The sequence below is a fragment of the Strix aluco genome, chromosome 1, assembly GCF_031877795.1.
Source record: "Strix aluco isolate bStrAlu1 chromosome 1, bStrAlu1.hap1, whole genome shotgun sequence".
Classification (NCBI taxonomy): Eukaryota; Metazoa; Chordata; class Aves; order Strigiformes; family Strigidae; genus Strix; species Strix aluco.
Window position 1 is genome coordinate 171,572,426 of NC_133931.1, and position 6,381 is coordinate 171,578,806.

Sequence of the window (6,381 nt, forward strand, 5' to 3'; positions counted from 1 at the left end):
GTTACATTAAAGGTCAGGTTTCCTGCTGCCTGTTCACGCGCAGCCAGCCGGCTGTGTGCGCTGAGTGCCCCGTGCAGAGCCCTGCCTGCAACACATGCAATGTGAAGGAGCTTTCTGATTTACAGAAAGAATTTAGTATGACATAAGCTTTAACTTTGCTGATAAACTGTTGTTTTGGGAAATGAGATTTAGAGCTACGAGAAGTTCCTGACTGTGAGCCAGCAATGTGCATTTACAGCCCAGAAAGTCAACTGTACCCTGGGCTGCACCCAGAGCAGTGTGGGCAGCAGGGCGAGGGAGGGGATTCTCCCCCTCTGCTCTGCTCTCATGAGACCCCCCTGCAGTGCTGGGTCCAGCTCTGGGGGTGCCAACATCAGAGGAGGCCATGGAGGTGCTTGGGGGGCTGGAGCACCTCCCCTGTGAGGACAGGCTGAGAGAGTTGGGGGTGTTCAGCTGGAGAAGAGAAGGCTCCGGGGAGACCTTAGAGCGGCCTCCCAGGACTGAAAGGGGCTACAGGAAAGGGGGAAGGGACTCTTGATCAGGGGGTGTAGGGATAGGACGAGGGGTAACAGTTTTAAGCTGAAAGAGGGGAGATTTAGATTAGATGTAAGGAAGAAATTCTTCCCTGTGAGGGTGGTGAGGCCCTGGCACAGGTTGCCCAGAGCAGCTGTGGCTGCCCCCTCCCTGGAAGGGTTCAAGGCCAGGTTGGACGGGGCTTTGGGCAACCTGGGCTAGTGGAAGGTGTCCCTGCCCATGGCAGGGGGGTGACTCTGGATGACCTTTAAGGTCCTTTCCAACTCAAATCACTCTAGGATTGTCATCAATAATTAGGAGATAGACTCTTCTGTAGGTAAAAGTGAGTTTTGAATTGCACGTAGGCTATGTTCATACACAGTTGTTTAGCTAATCCTCTTCTATAAATCCATAGATTACTAACTCTCAGGAACTGTTTCTGATCCCTTTCCTGTCTTGCTGTGCTACAGACCTGTTGAATGAAAGAGAGTTACTTCTGCTTTTCATAGGATTGAGGATGACTTGTCAATTCTTGGTGTAAATAGGGAAGAACTCAAGATCTGCTTGAGTTTAAGCCAATATAGTTGTATCGGTGTGACACTAGGAGCTTGGGGATTACACCCAGTACAGGATGGACTGTAATCACATAAAGTGAAAAATAAGACTGCTGAAGATGTATCAGAACTTTAAACAGAGATGAGTGGTTTTAGAGGAGCAATCTAGCTGAATTGGTGGCATACTGCTTCATTATTTCTGTGATCCACAAGTCCATTTTCAACAAATACAGAAGGTGTTGGCATGGAGATTATAATGCAAAAGATGATTTTACGTTATTCTGTTAGATCACTGCCATAGCAAAGCTTATAGGGCAATTACATCAAAACTCAACGTCCAGAAGAACAAAACAGCTTAAGAGGGATTAGCCATATGAAGTCACAGGTATTAAGGGGGGAAATAAGATCTGTGTTGCTTGTGTCCAGGGTTTTTATCAGGATAGTTCAAGGAATGGTGCGTTTCGATACGGTGGCCACCTGAAAGAAATGGGGATGGTGCTGTGCCTAGAATCACTCTGTGCGTTTACTCGGGCCTCAAATTCTCTATAGAGTAAGTTACTCTGCTGTTGCAGATTTTATACCTGCGTTCATCCAGCATGGTGCATGAAAGCTCTTGGGAATGGTGTTCTTGTATTGTTTGTGCTACTGTTGCTGTGCAAACAGGACATAGTGTAGTTCAACTGAGATCACTATTAAGCTGAGAGTGTATGGTAGCAACAGCTTCTGTTTTCCCTGTGTTCATCATAGGTATCATTTATCAGTAAGTGAAGTTATATTCTACTTTAATCAGAATCACTTCAAATTTCAGTCCAACTATTCAAGTTAGATTTTGAAGACAGTTGCTGGTGGCAATTGTGAGAAAAACCTGGTCTGTGGATTTGTAGGTGTCTAAGTGAAGGCTTTCCCGGATGCTTTATCACCTTGTAAATGGTTGACCGGGGTACCAGCTGAGGAGAATTTAAGGACTGAATTCTGCTGTGATGTGGAAAGAAACTGCCTTACTAGAATTATAAATCCTTTGTGCAGACACTTTTTCTTTTTTTTTTTTTTTTTTAAAAAAAAAAAAAGTGTGGATGTGCGTTCTGTTGGGACATAACCACATTAACGTTTTGTAAATGCCACTGACTACAACCAATAGTTGTATCAATAATTGTATAAATACCTATCATTATATACCTTGCAAATATTTTGCCTCGAAGTTCAAGGGAACACTTATGGTACAAGAGCCAAGCTTACACTGGCATGCAGATCAAAGGACGCAGAGTCACCCCCCAGGTGTTTCAGAAATGACTGCAGGAGTCTGTAAATCTGATGACGCCTGTCTGTGTTCACCAGGGAGAAGAATGAATACATTCTCTGTGAGTTTTAGCATTTAATGCAGGAAGATTGAAGAATACCTTCTTAATTTCTATAAGATGTGAAGTGTTAATGTCATTACTATTTAAATACAAATACGTTCTTCTAATCTACCTATGATTGAAATATGAAGTATTGCCGCTCTTTTTCTTGTAGATAAAATTGCTCTTCTAATAGGTCCCTTTCAGAAGAGCAGACTTGGATAAAAACTTGGGGCTTGCTCCTTTTTTCTTTCCTGAGGGACCTTTGCATGCTTTCCAGAGAATAATGAAAAAAGTAGAATTAAAACAACTATTTATCATTTCAAATAACTTTAAAAAACAATATAAGGTGATTTTAATACAACTAAAATAATTAAGATAGCTTTAAAAAAAATAACCTGATTGTCACCCTCTGATCTAAATCTTCCCTTACCTATCAACAGGTATGTGTTTATAACCGTTTTTCTTAATTCAGAGCTGAGAGTGCCACATCTCCCTGATTCAACCTTTGACACAGGCATTGATCGTGACTGGATTGTATTCGGATAGCTTGATAATAGGGGTGTTGGAAGAAATTAGAGGGTCGACATCAGTATTAGGTTCTCCAGCATGGCCAAAATAAGTAATAAATAGGACATGCACTCAATTAGGTAATCCCTGGAAAGCAGAACTCGCCTCATGCAATAATAATGTGGTCATGAAAGTTTTATTTTTGAGACAAACATTCATTGTCATTAATCATAGGGCAGGGTGTTAACAAGAAGGAAAATACCATCTCTGCCACTACAAGCTCTGCCCATGGTGAAGTATGAGATGGGTGAACTGGAGAGGCAGAAGAAAGGCTGAGATGGCACTGCAGCATATTTCTCAGGCACCCGTCTGTCCACAGCCGGACAGCGATGAGCTGAGTCATGGGCAAGGTCTGGAGAAGGCTTGGGATGAGGAAATGAGACAATTTTGTCAATGCTGACACCTCTTCCTTGACTGAAACCACTACCAAGGAAGAGATTGATGCATATGACTAGTTTAGAGCATCTGTCTAATCCCATTGACATCAGTGGTACTACTTAAGCACATAAAAATAGACATTGCTTTTGGGTAACTTTCTGAAACGCATTAAACTTCTTGTGTAAAAGACATTCCATAAGGTAAATCAGCTTCTAACTTCTGCTGTCCTGCTCTTGTCTGAATGTTTACATACAAAAGCTTCTGACCTTCTCCCTGATCTCTTCAGCTGACTGTGTGTGATCCAAGGGAATTGTATATTAAAAGCTTCACCATTCAGCAAAGAAGTCCACAAATAAAAGAGTACTTGCATCAGGACTAAATCCCAATGTATCCAGTATAGTACCTTTTAACCTTGCTATAAAACCTTGCTGGGCTTCGTTTAACCAGCAAACTACTGACATGCAGCAATACAAAGACTACAAGGAAAATGCTTCTGGATCTAAACCTTCAGGAAAATGGTGGTTGCTTGGGGAGCAGTACTGCTTGTTGCAAAAAAATACCCTGTGCTTCAAGAATGCACATTTTCAGAAAGGATGGAATAGTTGAAGATACAAAGTTGTGACAGAGGAAGTGATTGAAAAGAAGAAATGCAAAGAAAAATGCACCTGGGATGCATGGTGAGAGTTTAAAAGCAATGGAAGAGACTTGAGAAATAATTCTACTCAAAAAAATGGTTATTTATGATAGATGTGTTATTTGGCTATGGCAATTGCACTGCCCTCCGTGGAAAAAAAGTAGTAAACCCAGTGTCTGCATGCTATTTTCCTTCATGCTGGACAAACTAGAGAAGCCTAACTCTCGGAGCAGGGTGGTTATTCCCTTTACATCAAAGATGACCCACATAGTAGTCAAGAAATATTAGACAGCTTTCATGGACAGATTTAAAGGGGAAATCTCCAAGAAATGTACTCTAAGAAACATATTCTAAGAATGGTTTTAAACTAAAGGGGGGTCAATTCAGGAAGAAATTCTTCCCTGTGAGGGTGGTGAGGCCCTGGCACAGGTTGCCCAGAGCAGCTGTGGCTGCCCCCTCCCTGGAAGGGTTCAAGGCCAGGTTGGACGGGGCTTTGGGCAACCTGGGCTAGTGGAAGGTGTCCCTGCCCGGGGCAGGAGGGTGGGACTGGATGGGCTTTAAGGTCCCTTCCAACCCAAACCATTCTATGATAACTGATGAGCTCATAGGATCATAACATAAAATAACTAAGATTGTAGGAGGCTTTGAAGTGTCTCCTGCTCAAAGCAGGGCTGGTTTCTCAGCTTGGAGCCTTGTCCACTCAAAGTCTGCATATCTCCACAGGTGGAGATCCCGCGCTCTGGGTACGTGTTCCAGTGCTGCACCACCCTCATAAGGAACTTTGTCCCCCCCTTATACACAGTTCAGATGCAGGTGGATTTGAGTTGCACTTAGAGAAATGGTGATGCCATTGTTCAGAGCAGAGCTATGGTAATCAAGGAAGATTTGTGGACTGTTCAGAAAATGTAAGTGTGACTGTGGTGGTGTTCTAGCTGTGGGTGTAAGGACTCTGGTGTGTTCCTGAACAGAACTGAGCACGGACAGGTACTCAAGAAAAGCTAAGGCATGAAATAAAATGCAAATAGCAAGTGAATGAAGAAATACAAAAATAATTTTACAGTTATATAAGGGATAAGAAAAGATTGAGTAACGATTGGTTGAATATTCAGTAAAGCAGGAGAGCTGTTAAGAAAATGTATTTTTATTTTCACATAACATAAAGCAGACTGCAACCAGTTGAGTATCATAGTTAATTCCTCTAACAAAGGGGTAGATACCTCTGTCTCTAACAGCGAAGAAGTTGGTTAGAAAGTGCATAAAAATGAAAAATGTTTTAAAATGGGCTGGACCTCATGGACTTTTTTGTAGAGTACTTACAACATTCCAGATGGTGAGGAGGTCTGATGTAACATAAATAACGAAACCCCTGATGGTGGCCAGCTTGCCAGAAAACCAGTGAAAGGTAAGTGTACTTCTGTCTTTAAAATGGAAGAAAAAAAAAAAAAAAAAAATACAGGCCGGGTATTTGGGCTTCAAGTCCCAGAACGATATTGGAACAAAAAGTAAAAACCGATCTTGTAAGCACTGAAAAGATGCTAAAGAGGAGAGTTACAGTTAACCTGTGTGAAGCTTTGTCAGTCCAATTTAATTCCCCTGTATGATGGTGTTATAGATAGAAAGGAATCAAAGTCATGTAAATTGAGTTAAAAAAAGAAATAAACTGGGCACTCTTCTCTATGACAGCCTTGTAAACAGTTTTGGAATGTCATCTAGAACAAATCCTGTAGAACGGGTGCAGAGCTTTATTCAGTGTGTTGTTATTGAAGATTTAATGTCAAAATGGAAGGATTTGTCAAGCAGAACCAAGCAGTCTGTGTTGTCAGTGTACTGATGATATTTTTACTGAAAATCTGGTTTTTGGCAGCGTCTCTTGAGGCTTTGGTAAATCAGGCTTAGAGTTTCACGATCATGACTTTGTGAATGAAAAAAATAATGAATACTCTTAAGGGGTTAAAAAACAATCCCGTGCTCAGTGACAGCATAGGAAAATGCTGCTCAGGTGCAGTTCTGTGAAGGATTTTGGGATTACTGGTAAGCACAAGTGGATCTGGGATCCACAATGCCCGGCTGTTTTGAACTAAACCAAAATCCATAACGGGATGTACAAAGGCAGTGCTAGGCAGCAGCGTGTCCCAAGTAATCCTTGTCATCTGCCCTGATAAGGCAGCAGCCGCAGGGCTGTGCCTGGGTTTGGTCCTTGCTCTTCACATTTCTGCAGACAGCTGGAGCGGGTCCGGCTGAGAGCGGTGGGAATGATCAGCGGGTCAGAACTGAGTTAGGGGTGGTCGGGCCAGAGAAGAGGAGATGAGCGGAGACAGTGGTCTTCAAACCTCTCCAGGCATCCTGCCAAAATGGAAGGGCTCCACGTGTCTTTCCTCTACGGGGTACATAGGGT